This window comes from Rhinoderma darwinii, chromosome 1 (assembly GCF_050947455.1).
Source record: "Rhinoderma darwinii isolate aRhiDar2 chromosome 1, aRhiDar2.hap1, whole genome shotgun sequence".
NCBI lineage: Eukaryota > Metazoa > Chordata > Amphibia > Anura > Rhinodermatidae > Rhinoderma > Rhinoderma darwinii.
Window position 1 is genome coordinate 552,686,210 of NC_134687.1, and position 17,241 is coordinate 552,703,450.

The following is a 17,241-nucleotide window of genomic DNA, read 5'->3' on the forward strand; positions in this document are numbered from 1 at the left end:
ACCTCGCTACAACGGAAACGCAATTACCTGCAGGGGATTTCTGAACCAGTGTCAGATCCACTTCACTCTACATGCCAGAGCGTTCCCTTCTGATGGCGCAAGGATCACTTTTATTATCTCGCTTCTTTCTGGCAAGGCCCTAGCATGATTTGGGAGTGTCAAGGACCAGAGACTCGTGACTTCCAGGGGTTCCTACGGACATTTCATACAGTATTTGAGGAGCCGGGACGGGTCTCGTCTGCTGCTGCCTCCCTGCTGTTAGGGAGACACTTCCGTGGGCGAGTACGCCATTCATTTCTGCACCCTGACGGGAGAGCTGTCCTGGATAAATGAGGCCATGGTTGCTACATTCTGGCTGAGACTGTCGTCCGAGATCAAGGACGAACTTGCCGCTCGTGATATGCCATCTACCCTGGATGACTTCATCTTGCTTGCCACCCGGGTTGTCATGCGGCTCCGGGAACGATCTCAAGAGGTTTGTCGGGAGAGAAGATTCCCTAGGCTAGCCCCCACTTTCCAGCAATCACTGTTGCCCTTGCCAGTTGGCCCACCTGAGGATCCTGTGCAGGTGGACTTGCTTAAGTTATCCGTCTAGGAAAAACAATGCAGACTTTGTCTGTATTACGGCCTCGGAGGCCATGTGGTGCATCTGTGTCCGCAAATGCCAAAAAACTCTGATGCCTAGGATTGGTTGGGGAGACAACCCTAGGCAATACAGCGCTGGATAAAAAACTCCTCAAAACTGTCCATCCCCATGACCATAGTGTCCGGTGGGAAGACCCACCAGGTCTTGGCCTATCTGGACTCTGGATCCGCAGCTAATTTTATCTAGAGAGACCTAGTGGATCGCCTCCAGTTGCCCACAGTTCCCCTGGCGACGTCTTTGGCGGTTGCCTCAGTGAACGGTCTGCCTCTGCTCGATCCAGTTGTATCTAAGACCAAACCGCTGAGGTTCCAAGTTGGAGCTCTCCACTCAGAGCTAATCTCTTTCCTCATCCTGCCCAGGGCCGTCAACGCTGTGCTGCTGGGTCTGCCTTGGCTTCGACTACATGCCCTAGTCCTGGACTGGAATTTCGGTGAGGTTCTCCAGTGGAGCCCCAAGTGTCTCAACCGCTGTCTGGGAAAGATCTATCCAGCCAAACCTCCTCTTCCTCGGTCGTTGTCAGGATTGCCCCCTCACTACTCTCAGTTTGCGGATGTCTTCAGCAAGAAGGAGGCTGAGACGCTGCCCCCACACTGGGTGTATGACTGTCCCATTGAACTGGTTCCTGATGCGTCCCCTCCTAGTGGACGGGAGTCACGAAGGGTCTGTGGACCCACTGAACCATACCGCCTTGACGGTAAGGCAGCTGGCCAACAGGGCGCAGGTGAAAGTCTATAGTTCGTATAGGTACCTGTGGCAGCTCAGACAGCAGCAGGGCAAGCTCGGCTAGGACTAGGCAGCAGGTAGACGTCAGGCAAGGTGAAGCAGGTCAGACGTGGAATACAGCATGACACGAATTTGGCACACACAGTGCTCGACTAGAATGGTATGGAATGCAAGGAACAGGAACTGGAACAGGTACAGGAACAGGAAACAGGAGCTGGAACAGGTAAAGGAACAGGAAACACACTAGGAGGCCATCACATAGACAAACTAGGAAACATCAACAACGCTCAGGCATAGAAGCAGGGGGCTGGACCCCTCTTATAATCCAGGGTGCTCACGGGTCAAAGTTCATCAAGAAGTCCGGTACGCATGCTGCCACTTTAAGAGCGGGCATGAGCGTGCGTGCGCACCCTGCGGGATCCGGCTGAGGTGAGTGGAAGCGAGCGCTGGCTTCTCCTGAGGAGGAGGCTGGGGCCAGCACTTGCCGACACGTGGCTGCGGCTGTCAGGCGGGGATTGGAGCTGACAGCCCGCAGCCACTATACCCTCTCTCCTTGCCAGAGACCCAGTCTATATCTGCGTATATCTAGGAGAATTTGGAGAGGGGTTTTATACAAAAGTTCTCCTCCCCGGCCGGGGACCGGGTTCTTCTTTGTCAAGAAGAAAAACTGATCTCTTTGACGTTGCATCGACTACCGGGTCTCAATCAGATCACGGTCAAGAACAGATATCCGTTGCCACTAATCTCTGAACTGTTTGACCGCATACGAGGAGCCAAGATTTTATCCAAGCTAGACCTACGGGGGGCTTACAACATAATCCGGATCCGCCCGGGTGACGAATGGAAGAAGGCATTCAACATTCGAGACGGGCACTATGAATACCTGGAAATGCCCTTTGGCCTGTGTAACGCTCCCGGGGTCTTCCAAGAGTTCATCAATGACATCTTTCGAGATCTTCTCTATGTCTGTGTCGTGACATCTTGATCTTTTCTCCAGACCTGAAGACTCATCAGAGACACGTCCGTCAAGTTCTGCTGCGATTAAGGGAGAATCGCTTATATGCCAAGCTGGAGAAGTGTGTGTTTGATAGAAATTCTCTACCCTTGCTGGGCTACATCATCTCGGATCAAGGCCTCAAGATGGATCCTGAGAAGGTAAAGTCCGTCCTAGAATGGCAACACCCTCAAGGCTTAAGGTCCATACAGCGCTTTCAGGGATTCGCCAACTTCTACCGGCAGTTCATCCCAAACTTCTCTTCACTGACAGCACCCATCTCTACAATCACCAAAAAGGGCATGAACGCCAAGGTGTGGACTCCAGAGGCAGAATCTGAATTTAATAGCCTGAGGAGTGCCTTCACGTCAGCCTCAACCCTCCATCATCCCCTTCATCATCCTCATGTGTTGCGACAGTTTTCGTTGGAGGTGGACGCCTCCTCGGTTGGTGCAGGCGCACTTCTGTTCCAGAGAGGTCCCAAAGGCAAGGCAGTGGTATGTGGCTATCATTCTAATTCTAATTCTGACGACAAGAATTTGAGGGCTGATGCTTTGTCCAGGTCGTTCGAGACTAAGGACACCATGGAGTCTCCGCAAAACATCATTGATCCGTCCTGCATTGTCTCTGTCAACCCCCTGCAAGTTAGAGACATTCCTCTGGGGAGGACTTTTGTATGCCTGGCTGACAGAAGAAGAATTCTTCACTGGGGACACAGCTCCAAACTGGCAGGTCACTCGGGTGCCCGTAAAACCCGAGACTTAATTGCCCGTCACTTTTGGTGGTCCACGCTGCCCAAAGACACCATGGACTTTGTGTCCTCCTGCACGGTGTGCGCAGCTAACAAGGTTGTTCACTCCAAGCCTGCAGGCCTGCTCCAGCCGATGCCAGTGCCCAATACTCCCTGGCAGCATATAGCAATGGACTTTGTCACGGATCTGCCTCCCCCTGCTGGATGCAGTACATCCCTGCTTCCTGAGTGGCCAACCTCTTCATCAAAAACATCTTCCGCCTGCATGGCTTACCTCTGCATATCATTTCTGATCGGGGGGTTGAGTTTACCTCAAAGTTCTGGAGAGCCCTCTGTAAACTCCATGATGTGAAGTTGGACTTTTTATCAGCCTACAATCCCCAGTCCAATGGTCAAGTCGAGAGGATCAATCAAATCATGGAGAACTATCTATGCCACTTCATCTCCAGGCAGCATGATGACTGGGTGCAGCTTCTTCCTTGGGCCGAGTTCTTCTATAACAACCACACAAGCGAGTTCACTGCTGCCACACCGTTCTTCATTGTTTATGGCCAACACCCACGAATTCCTCTCCCGGTGTCAGTTACGTCCCAGGTGCCCGCAGCTTCGGATGCCTCCCACCCTCAAGATACCCAACTCCTTTTATGTCTCCCTCCTAAAGCCCGTAATCTTTAACCGCTATACCAAGACTCCTAGTCCTGCAGTTGCCCCCAGCGGTTCATCAGATACATTCGAGGTTAAGAAGATCTTGGACACCAAAAAAGTATGAGGAAGAACTTTTTATTTGGTGGATTGGAGGGGGTTTGGTCCAGAAGAGCGGTCCTGGGAGCCAGAGGAGAACCTCAATGCTCTCGTGAAGAAGTTTCCCTACCGCTCTGGCAACCAAGAAAAGGGAGCGTAAGAGGGGGGATACTGTAACATCCATGGCCACGGACCATCGGGATTACTCACCCCCTGACGGCCCCATGGATCTGTGAGCGCTGGGTCGCATCTCCTCCTCAGGAGATGCCAGCACTCACTTCCGCTTCGTTCTGCGGTGTCCCGTAGGGTGTGCGTGCACGCTCATGCCCGGCCTTAAAGGGCCAGCGTGCGCACATGTAGTAAATCTGTAATTAGTCCATACTCACCCTGGACTATAAGAATGGCCCTGCCCCTTCCTTGATTGCCTGAGCGTTGTTGTGTTTACTCATGTTAGTCTTTGCAAATGGTCCCTTAGTTTTTTCCAGTTCTCAGTGTTCCCATACCTGCTACCTGTATCCTGTATCCCGTGCTATCTTGTTCCTGTGCCTTAGAGAGTTGGAGTCATGTTGTGTCATCGATCATGTCTGCTGTATTACACCACGCCTGGTGTCTGCTGCTGAGTTCCCATCCGAGACTAATCATCGCTACTGTCTGAGCTACCACAGGTGCCCTTACTCGAACTATAGACATTGACTTGGTACTCTATTTGGCCAGCTGCTATCCCGCTATGGCGCTATGGCCCAGTGGGTTCACATACCCACAGAACGTGACAATTATATCCTATTACAAAATATTATACTTATTTTATTTATTTTATTTTTGTATTTATTATTAATTATTTAGAAAAAAAGCTTTAGCAAGATATCAAGTGACATATTGTAGCTGTAAATATTAGATTGTTCATTGGAAAACTATCAGCCCCCATAAAAATACACATGCAGATTGCCTGAACATGCATGTTATTCCAATGAAGTGAGGTGTGTTGAAATAAGTGAAGGCTAGCCACCTCTGGTGCCATTTACCTTCGGTGAGGAAGAAAGGAGGGGGCTTGTTTGGCAATTCCCATAGATAGTTTATGTTTTTGGTGGACCATCGCACCCTTAATTATTGTATACAAAAGGGACAGAAAAACAAGTATGAAAAATAAAACACAGACCTGCTATTGTTATAGATATTGTTATAGATACTGCTTACAGTTGTTTAGCATAGTGCGTGATTGAGGAGAAGTAACTGCTCAAAACAGATCCGTTGATAATGGTTATTCTGTATTGGTCATAGCCTGCATCAACCAGATCCTTATAAAAAGGGGAAAAAAAGAACAAAGGCCTCCAATATCGAAGCAACGCAAAACTTTGTTTCCACATTCATTGTCCCACCCCGCCCTAGGCTGTTCCACATCACTAGGGAAGTTGGTGGAGACCGGTACTGATGTGGAACAGTCAGGGGGATGTCAACCAAGCATGGAAAGGTGGGTTTGGAGTCAGGACTGTGTGGCTCTTCAGGATAGCAGCACCGCCCCATGACCTTTTAATGAGTAATTAGCATATAGCGTGAACCGTTTTAAACAGTTGATTTGATATATTTTGCTGCATCTGAAAAAAACACACAGGAGAATGTTTGGAAATATGGTCAGGTCATGTATTACTGCATGGTGGAGGTTCAAGGGGTTAAAACTACCAGACAGGTTCATATGAAATATACAATGAATATACAATATACAATGAATTGAAAACAATTCCATCTGCCCTGCAATTTTGTTATTATAAATATATCCTATATAATTACAGCTCTAGAACCAAGCTCTGACTTATATACAGCACCAGAAACCAAGCTCTGACATGTATACAGCACCAGAACTGGGCTCAGTACATATATACAGCCCCAGAACCAAGCTCATACATATATACAGCACCAGAACCAAGCTCAGTACATACAGTGAAGGAAATAAGTATTTGATCCTTTGCTGATTTTGTAAGTTTGCCCACTGTCAAAGACATGAACAGTCTAGAATTTTTAGGCTGGGTTAATTTTACCAGTGAGAGATAGATTGTATAAAAAAGAAAAAACAGAAAATCACATAGTCAAAAATTATATATATTTATTTGCATTGTGCACAGAGAAATAAGTATTTGATCCCCTACCAACCATTAAGAGTTCAGCCTCCTCCAGACCAGTTACACGCTCCAAATCAACTTGGTGCCTGCATTAAAGACAGCTGTCTTAAATGGTCACCTGTATAAAAGACTCCTGTCCACAGACTCAATTAATCAGTCTGACTCTAACCTCTACAACATGGGCAAGACCAAAGAGCTTTCTAAGGATGTCAGGGACAAGATCATAGACCTGCACAAGGCTGGAATGGGCTACAAAACCATAAGTAAGATGCTGGGTGAGAAGGAGACAACTGTTGGTGCAATAGTAAGAAAATGGAAGACATACAAAATGACTGTCCATCGACATCGATCTGGGGATCCATGCAAAATCTCACCTCGTGGGGTATCCCTTATCCTGAAGAAGGTGAGAGCTGAGCCGAAACTACACGGGGGGAACTTGTTAATGATCTCAAGGCAGCTGGGACCACAGTAACCAAGAAAACCATTGGTAACACATTACGCCGTAATGGATTAAAATCCTGCAGTGCCCGCAAGGTCCCCCTGCTCAAGAAGGCACATGTACAGGCCCGTCTGAAGTTTGCAAATGAACATCTGGATGATTCTGAGAGTGATTGGGAGAAGGTGCTGTGGTCAGATGAGACTAAAATTGAGCTCTTTGGCATTAACTCAACTCGCCGTGTTTGGAGGAAGAGAAATGCTGCCTATGACCCAAAGAACACCGTCCCCACTGTCAAGCATGGAGGTGGAAACATTATGTTTTGGGGGTGTTTCTCTGCTAAGGGCACAGGACTACTTCACCGCATCAATGGGAGAATGGATGGAGCCATGTACCGTCAAATCCTGAGTGACAACCTCCTTCCCTCCACCAGGACATTAAAAATGGCTCGTGGCTGGGTCTTCCAGCACGACAATGACCCGAAACATACAGCCAAGGCAACAAAGAAGTGGCTCAAAAAGAAGCACATTAAGGTCATGGAGTGGCCTAGCCAGTCTCCAGACCTTAATCCCATCGAAAACTTATGGAGGGAGCTGAAGATCCGAGTTGCCAAGTGACAGCCTCGAAATCTTAATGATTTACAGATGATCTGCAAAGAGGAGTGGGCCAAAATTCCATCTAACATGTGTGCAAACCTCATCATCAACTACAAAAAACGTCTGACTGCTGTGCTTGCCAACAAGGGTTTTGCCACCAAGTATTAAGTCTTGTTTGCCAAAGGGATCAAATACCTATTTCTCTGTGCACAATGCAAATAAATATATATAATTTTGACAATGTGATTTTCTTTTCTTTTTTTTTAAAATATAATCTATCTCTCACTGTTAAAATTAACCTAGCCTAAAAATTCAAGACTGTTCATGTCTTTGACAGTGGGCAAACTTACAAAATCTGCAAGGGATCAAATACTTATTTCCTTCACTGTATATACAGCCCCAGAACCAAGCTCAGTTTGCTGGTCAGATTTCTTCAGCTTCTCACATTTCAAACATTTCCGCACCTATAGACGAAGATAAAATTCTCGTTTTGCCAAACACTACACTACACTACAGAATATAATAGCACCAAAACACTGTGTCCCACACACGCACACATGCACACAGAGTGCCCCCTGTAAATAGGTCCCCCTTTAGATATTGACAAACTATAAATAACAGAAGGTACATACCCAGTAGTAACATGTGATATGGATACTAGATACTACTTTAATATACAACCAATCTCTAAAAATCAAAGGATAACAAAATGAGAACATCAATATCTTTATTAATAATCCATTAAAAACAAGAACAGTTGTACACAGACAATTAAAATCAACAGGGTAGTAGGACAATGGGGGACACAGCAGGTTTGATATGTATGAATACAATGCCTGGGAGCAGTATATACTGACACAATTACAAAAATAGATATTTATCCCAAATATTATAGCACAAAGAAGAAGAGTAGGAATTAGGCTATACACGTATATAATAATACTCCAAAATTAATCATCACTCACAAATATGTACGTTTTTAGGTAGGTCACTAAATGAATTTTTTCCTGGAAACAAAATTTATGCAGACTGCACTTTTGCTTTGGTCAAAAAAACAAACAAAAAAAAACTAGTGAACGGAGACAAATGGAAAGCAACTGAAACAAAAGAATTACCATTGAAATCAATGGTAATTCTAACGGAACCGTTGCTTTCCGTTTTAATGTTTTGATCCTCTCTTCCTCTAATGGAAGAGAGGTAAACTGATACGAACGCTAGCGTTAAAGACGCCTTATAAAGTTAGGGGTTTCAAATCATAGTTAGTATATACCTTATTTGGACCTATCACCTTGGGAAATTTGACACTAATTGTGCATACCCTATCATTTAGTGACCTACCTAAAAACAAACACATTTGCGAGTGATGATTAATTTTGGGGTATTACTATATACACGTGTATAGCCTAAACTGATTCTTCTTTTTTTTTACTATAATATTTGGGGTATATATCTTTTTATATATTTGTGTCAATATATACTGCTCCCAGGCATTGTATTCATACATATCAAACCTGCTGTGTCCCCCATTGTCCTACTACTCTGTTGATTTGAATTGTCTGCGTACAACTGTTCTTGTTTTTAATGGACTATTAATAAAGATATTGATATTCTAATTTTGTTATAATTTGATATTTGGAACTATAGTTATAGAGATTGGTTGTGCACTGTAGATATTGCCCCATAGAGCCCCCTGTAGATAAAGCCCCTGTAGATAATGCCACTCACACTGTTAAAGGGATTGTCCACTACTGTACAACTAATGACCTATCCACCGGATTGGTCATCAGTACATGATCTATAGGGGTCCGACATCTGGACCCCACACCGTTAAGCCCAGGGGCGTAACTAGGAAAGACTGGGCCCCATAGCAAACTTTTGACTGGGGCCCCCCCTCCCCTGGGTGTCACACAACCCCCCCCCTTGTAGATAGTGCCTTTTTTACAGCCCCCCCCCCTGTAGCTAACGCCATACAGCCCCCCCCTCTGTAGATAGCGCCATACATCCCCCTGTAGAGAACGCCATACAGCCCCCCTGTAGAGAACGCCATACAGCCCCCCTGTAGAGAACGCCATACAGCCCCCCCTGTAGAGAACGCCATACAGCCCCCCCCTGTAGAGAACGCCATACAGCTCCCCCCCTGTAGGGAACGCCATACAGCTCCCCCCTGTAGGGAACGCTATACAGCTCCCCCCCTGTAGGGAACGCCATACAGCTCCCCCCCTGTAGGGAACGCCATACAGCCACCCCCCCTGTAGGGAACGCCATACAGCGTCCCCCCCCCCTGTAGGGAACGCCATACAGCGTCCCCCCTCCCCAAAAAATGCGACCTACAGTGTGTCCTACAAAATACTTGTATCCCCTCTACACAGGATCTCCACAGGATAGGGGATACATGAGTGATCGCTGGCAGCAATAGGGAGAACCGGGGACTGAAAGTCCCCTGAACTTCTCCATGACAAACCTCGGACTTCCGGCGTCTGCGCAGCTCAATAAAAATGAAAGGAGCGCTGGTCACGCATGCGCACAAGCACGACCGGCGCTCCATTCATTTCTACGGAGCTGCCGACACAGACCCCAGAAGTCCGAGGTTTGTGATGGAGAACTTCAGGGGACTTTCAGTCCCCCGTTCTCCCTATCCCTGCCAGCGATCACTCATGTATCCCCTGTCCTGCAGATATCCTGTGGAGAGGGGATACATGTCTTTTGCTCTGTTTTGCGCCTTCAGGACCAGACACCGTTTAGCCCTTTTTAGCACGTGTTAGTTAAATGGCTCTAACTTTTTTATTTGTTGGGCTAACGACGTGATTTTTGTGACGTTTTTTCCGTAGACAATGCAGGTTTCATATTTTATCATTTTTATACACACCTTTTTTGCTATTTTAGAATTTTTATTCATAAAGTTTGAAAATAATAGTAAAAAAATAAGCTTTTTTTACATTTCAGCTATTTTTTTTTTTGGTAATAACATAGTTTTACCCTAAAATAGACCTTTTATTTGTGACCGTCATTGTCTACCGTAAATTTTAATATATTACATGTCTATATTAGGGTAATTGGGCCAGCGCTAGCGTTACAACAATGATTGGCGATGGGGGAACGTTTTTTTTGGGGGTGGGTATTTTATGTGTATTTATTATTTACATTTTTTTTGCACTTTACTTTACTATTTTTTTATTACTATGGTCTGTCCCTCAAAGGTCAAAGAAGACCTTTGGGGAACTTTATATATTTTTTTTCTCTCTTTTACACCATGTTTTTCCACTGTAACTGGAGCTGCACAGCAGCCCCAGTTACAGGGGAAATCAGCCCTCTCATAGTGACGATTGTCACTAATAGGGCTGTGCTGGGTCTAGTAAGACCCATCAGCAGTCTGTCACTAACGGCACCCGGCGATCATGTGACCAGTCACATGATCACCGGGAGGAATAGAGACAGCGCCGCTGCTGCTGTCTCTATTCCTGTACACAGCGCGCATTCAGCGCTGTGTACAAGTGATCAGAGAAGACAGAAGCAGCGAAAGCTGCTTCTATCCTCTCCTCAGGGTCCCCGGCAGTCACTGACAGCCGGAGACCCGACATTCAGCTGCCCGATCGCGCGGGCAGCAAGTTAAAACCCGAGCCGTAGAAAGTCTATGGCTCGGGTTTTAAGGACCCTGACCGCTGGCCGTAAAAATACAGCCAGCGGTCGGGAACCAGTAAATGGCAGAGCGGGGAAATACCTCCCTGCTCTGCCGTAGTATTCAGTGGCGTCCCGCTGTAGCAGCCATAGCGGCTGCTAGCGGAGCCTCCGGCCATGGTGGGGGCCCGTGCCGGCGGGCGACACGGGCCCCCTCATGCCGCGGGCCCCGTAGCAGCCGCTACTGCTGCTACGGCGGTAGTTACGCCACTGGTTAAGCCATTCTGGTTGCCTCCGTGCACCGGCCGTACATGCCGGAAGCAGTTTGCTCCGGCCACGGATTAGCGGCCGAGCTGCATTACAATTCAAGTGAATAGGAGCAGAGCTGCAGTTCTGTAGCACAGCTGCTATGCTATGTACGGAGCCAACTGCTTCCGGCTCCGTACATCGCATAATGGGCAATAACATCCAGTGCTCGCAGGCCACCGGAGCGGCTGATCGGTGCAGGGTTCGGTGTCGGATCCGCACCGATGATAGACCGGTGACCTATCAGGTGGATAGGTCATCAGTTGTCCGGTAGTGGACAACCCCTTTAACTAAAAAAACAAAAAAACGTTACATGCTCACCTGATCCTGTTCCCACGCCGTCCTCTAGCAACGCAGGCCTGCTCTCTAATTTAGGTCTGCTGGAGCTGAATGATGCAAGTGGCGTGATGACGTCACCGCGCCGCCTGGGTTATTGAAAAGAGCTGAATGGCAGGGCAAGTAACCTATGTACAGTACATACATTACACGCTACACATACACTATACACAATATACACATTACACACTACACATGTACTATACACTACAGTACATACATTACACACTATACACTACAATACATACATTACACACTACACATGCACTATACACTACAGTACATACATTACACACTACACATGCACTATACACTATAGTACATACATTCCACACTCTACACTACAATACATACATTAAACTCTACACATGCACTATACACTACAGTATATACATTACACGCTACACATACACTATACACTACAGTACATACATTACACACTACACATGCACTATACACTACAATACACACTACACTATACATTACATATATTACACACTATACACTACAGTACATACATTACACACTACACATGCACTATACACTACAATACATACATTACACACTACACATGCACTGTAATGGCGGGGTAGGGAGACAGACAGGTGAGCCCTAATCTACCCGCCACTCAGTCCCTTCCTACTTGCAACGACCCGTCCTAAGCGACGGGGTACAACTGGGCGACGGTCCCTACGCTCAGTAAGTGCAAGACAAACAAACAGACAAGGGTACACAGAAGCGAGGGAAACGGGGCAGCTGCCCACGGAGACCCCGTGAGCAACAAAAGTAGTGAACGAGCCGAGTCAAACCAGGAGAGAACGAGGTACAAAAACGCTGAGCAGGAGAGTGGTCAGAAAGCCAAGGTCAATAACAAGCAGATGATGAGTAGTACAAGCAGCAGCAGCAAGCCAGGAAACAAGCATAGAAGAATCGCAGGCAAAGGAGGAACAGGAAAGGCAGGTATAAATAGACAGTGGACGGGAGCTAGCTCCGTCTGGCCAGGCTGTTATAGGCTCTCCCACTCCTAAGCCTGCAATCCTGAGTGGTGGAAGATGGAGTCAGTCTCACAGACATAGGAGCCGGTGCAGACTGATTGCCCACGGGCGTCGACACAGAAGCTGTGTCCGGCAAATCCTTTACATGCACTATATATTACAATATACAAATTACACATGCACTATACACTATAATACACACTACATACATTACACACTACACACTACAGTATATACATTACACACTACACATGCACTATACACTACAATACATACATTACACACTACACATGCACTATACACTACAATATACACATTATACACTACACATGCACTATACACTACAATACACAATACACTACTTACATTAGACACTATACACTACAATATATACATTACACACTAGACATAAATTATACACATACATTACACACTACACATACACTATACACTACAATACATACATTACACACTACACTATAATACATACATTACACACTAGACATACACTATACACATACAGTACACACTAGACATACACTATACACATACAGTACATACATCATAGCTCCCAACCGTCCAGCGGGACAGTCCCGGTTTTTAACCGCTGTCCCGGGAGGTCTGCAAAATGTCCTGCTATGCCCTGTTGAGTCACAGACTCCGTCTCCCTGTGGTCAGCCACGCTCCCCTCCCCTCTGTAAGGTCAATGTAACAGGGCCGCATCGACCATGAGGCGAGTTGAGCCTCAGACGGCACCCTGCAGTGTTTTAGAGGGGGCGGCATTACAGAGCTGATGGCTGAGGTTCCCTCCACTTAGCAGCTGCAGGATGTGCTGCCTCCTTAAAGAGAAACTTTTACCTCCCCATACATGTGCAGCTGAGTGCAGCATGTAATGGGGAGGGCTGAACAAACCCTGGGGCACTTTAAAAAAAATTCTACCTCGCTCCGTTATTTAGATATTGGTGCCGTTTTATTTGGCGCCCGCTATTTATTTAACCCCCTGAACAGTCAACGGGGCGTGTACTGGGAAGGGGGCGTCTTACTATGGCTGTGACACTGTCCAATCAGATATGGACAGTGTTACAGCAAGAGCGATGAATGAGAGTGTGTGCGTGCGCGTGCACACACTCTCACTCTCACTCTTCAGCTTTCAAGATTAAACTTCTGCCGAACTGGCAAGGGGGCGTGTCACTGCTACGGACAGTTTAGAGCTGTGGAGAGGAGCTCTTGTGAGAGATCAGTCTTGTATTGTCTGCCGAACTGGCAAGGGGGCGTGTCTCTGCTATGGACAGTGTAAGCGCTAGTTTTTTCTAGCACTGGCTTCTTAAATCTAAAAGGCCAGAGTGGATCATGCCCCATATGGAGTTAAAAAGGGGTTCTCACAAACATGTTTCCCTAATCCACAGGATAGGGGATACATGTGTGATCGCTGGGGGTCTGACCACTGGGACCCCCAGCGATGAGGAGAATGGGGAACCCGAAAGTCCCTCGAAGTGCTCCATAAGAATGGAGGGCTAGTGCGCATGCTCGACCATTAATAGAGCGCTGGCCGAGCATTAGCACCAATGCTCCATTCATATGTAGCACTTCGGGGGAATTTTGGTCCCCCGTTTTCCTCATCGCTAGGGGCCCCAGTGGCTGGACCCCCAGCGATCGCACATTTCACCCCTTATCCTGTGGATTAGGGCAACATGTGTTTGTGGGAAAACCCCTTTAATTTGTAATATATGATGTTTCAGATCCTTAATTGGTCACGTGCCGCTGCAGCCAATCGCTGGCCTGAGCGGTGATGCTGCCATGAACATCACGTGACCGCTGAGGCCAGCGATTCACTGCAGCTATGGGGGTATTATACTGTATGGGGGCAGCTATTGAGCACTATACTTTATGGGGGCATCTGTGTGGGCATTATACTGTACGGGTGCAAATATGGGGACATTTTATTGTGCGGGGCAGCTATGGGGCATTATATGGTATGGGCGGTACTATAGGGGCCTTAGTGCGTCCCACACAGTATATCGGGGTATTATACGGTGTCGGGGCATCAATGGGGGCATTATACTGTGTGGAAGGCACTATGGGGTATTATACAGTGTGGACGGTCAGCTATAGAAGCATTATACTGTGTAGGGGGTTCTATGGGAGCATTTTACTGTGTGGGCTGAATGGGCGGGGTTAAAGGCATGGCCTAACAGGGGAATAATTTGCTATGCACGCCACTTCCATTGTCCCTCTTTACGAAACTGAAAAGTTGGGAGGTAGGCATACATTACAAGCTACACATACAATATACACTACAATACATAGATTACACACTACACTACACTACACTATACACTACACTATACACGTAAAGTACCCACTAGACATACACTATACACATACAATACATACATTACACACACTTACCTTTTGTGCAGGCAGCTGCCTATATGGATCTTCTCTTGCTGTGCACGGAGACTCCAGAGGAAAACACTAGCGAGTGTTGGTGAGTCCATCATGTCAGGATTTCCCTTCAGTTGCAGAGCAGACACCCTGCGTGCCTCCCTCGCCGTCCCGACACTGAGCAGGATCATATTACAATGGCGACGAGAGAGTGGAGAGCAGGGGAGGGGGGGGTCAGGGAGGGGTTATTAAGGTGGCACAGGAGAGATGTGCTGTTCTTAAAGGGAATGTGTTGCCAGCAAAACATGTTTGTTTTTTTTAGTTAAACAATTAGTGTGTAGGTGATTAAACATTGTTCTAATTTTTTTTTTTTTTTTCACGAGTCAGGAAATATTATAAATTGGATTCAATTTATAATATTTCCCAGCACTGGTCACTAGATGGAGCCATTCCCAAAATTGCAGCATTGCATGTGGTAAAGCAACCGCATTGCTTTATGCTGCAAAATTGGGTAAAAATTCCTCGCTCTAGTGAGCTCTCAGAATCCCCCCTTCTTTATCCTGGCTAGTGCCGGGAGAAACGAGGGGTTTGAACGGTCTAACCTCCTACACTGTGTGTTGCCATTTTTTGAGCTAACACACAGTGTAGTAGGTTTACATACAGTAGTAAACACACACTGAAACACGAACATACATAGAAATAACTTACCTGCTCCAGTCGCCGCCGCTCCCTCCGGTCCATCCGCTCCGTCTGCTGCCGCTGCTCCATGTGCACAAGTCCGGAAGCCGCGACCGGAAGTAGTAATCTTACTGTCCGGCCGCGACTTCCGGTCCACAGGAAAATGGCGCCGGACGGCGCGCATTTCAAATTGAACTGTATGGGAGCGGCGCATGCGCCGTTCCCACACAGCGGCGTACACGATAGTGGATGGAACGGGCCCCGTTCGCAGTCCCTATGGGACTGGAGCTGCCGTATTCCATGTCTGTATGTGTCGTTAATCGACACATACAGAAATTGAAAAAAAAATGGCAGCCCCCATAGGGAAGAAAAAGTGTAAAAATAAAAAAAAGTAACACACAAACACACAAATTAATCCAAACGTTTTTAATAAAGCACTAACATCTTTAACATATTAAAAAAAAAAATTTGGTGACACTGTTCCTTTAAGGAGGCAGCACATCCTGCAGCTGCTAAGTGGAGGGAACCTCAGCCATCGGCTCTGTATTGCCGCCCCCCCCCCCTGAGACACTGCAGGGTGCCGCCTGAGGCCAGAGGCTCAACTCGCCTCGTGGTAGATGCGGCCCTGCGTGGGTCTACATGCCTGACTCGAGTTTCAATCAGCTTCCGGCTAGCCCCAGAAGAAGCAAAGAAAGATATAAGTTTTATTTTATTTACATATGCTGGACATATAGAAGTTTTTTTTGGTCTTTCCATGCTGATTGCTTAGAGCCAAGCTGAACATAACTGTGGTGTCTCCTGATGACCCCCTGTGAAGACTGGACAATGAAAACACTTTATGTCTTGTGGACTTCACCTCTGACTCATCTGATTGTTCATAGGCTGGAGACACGACCTGTGGTACCTGATTACAGAGTCATTCCTCTCTGCTGAGGACTCACAATAAACCACACATAATGCACCATCACAACCTCTCCCCTCATATAATAAATGAGCTGGCCATGTGGCCTACACAGGCCGCTGGCCACCTCACTCATAAGCCACTTATTACAGTTCAATAAGAACAGTCCACAGGCTGTAAAGAAAGTCCAGTGCACATGTACACTACCGTTCAAAAGTTTAGGGTCACTTAGAAATTTCCTTATTTTTGAAAGAAAAGCACAGTTTTTTTCAATGAAGATAACATTAAATTAATCAGAAATACACTCAATACATTGTTAATGTGCTAAATGACTATTCTAGCTGCAAACGTCTGGTTTTTAATGCAATATCTACATAGGTGTAAAGAGGCCCATTTCCAGCAACCATCACTCCAGTGTTCTAATGGTACATTGTGTTTGCTAACTGTGTTAGAAGGCTAATGGATGATTAGAAAGCACTTGAAAACCCTTGTGCAATTATGTTAGCACCGCTGTAAACAGTTTTTCTGTTTAGAGGAGCTATAAAACTGACAATCCTTTGAGCTAGTTGAGAATCTGGAGCATTACATTTGTGGGTTCGATTAAACTCTCACAATGGCTAGAAAAAGAAAGCTTTCCTGTGAAACTCGACAGTCTATTCTTGTTCTTAGAAATGAAGGCTATTCCATGCGAGAAATTGCCAAGAAACTGAAGATTTCCTACAACGGTGTGTACTACTCCCTTCAGAAGACAGCACAAACAGGCTCTAACCAGAGTAGAAAGAGAAGTGGGAGGCCCTGCTGCACAACTGAGCAACAAGACAAGTACATTAGAGTCTCTAGTTTGAGAAATAGACGCCTCACAGGTCCTCAACTGGCAGCTTCATTAAATAGTACCCGCAAAACGCCAGTGTTAACGTCTACAGTGAAGAGGCGACTCCGGGATGCTGGCCTTCAGGGCAGAGTGGCAAAGAAAAAGCCATATCTGACACTGGCTAATAAAAGGAAAAGATTAATGTGGGCAAAA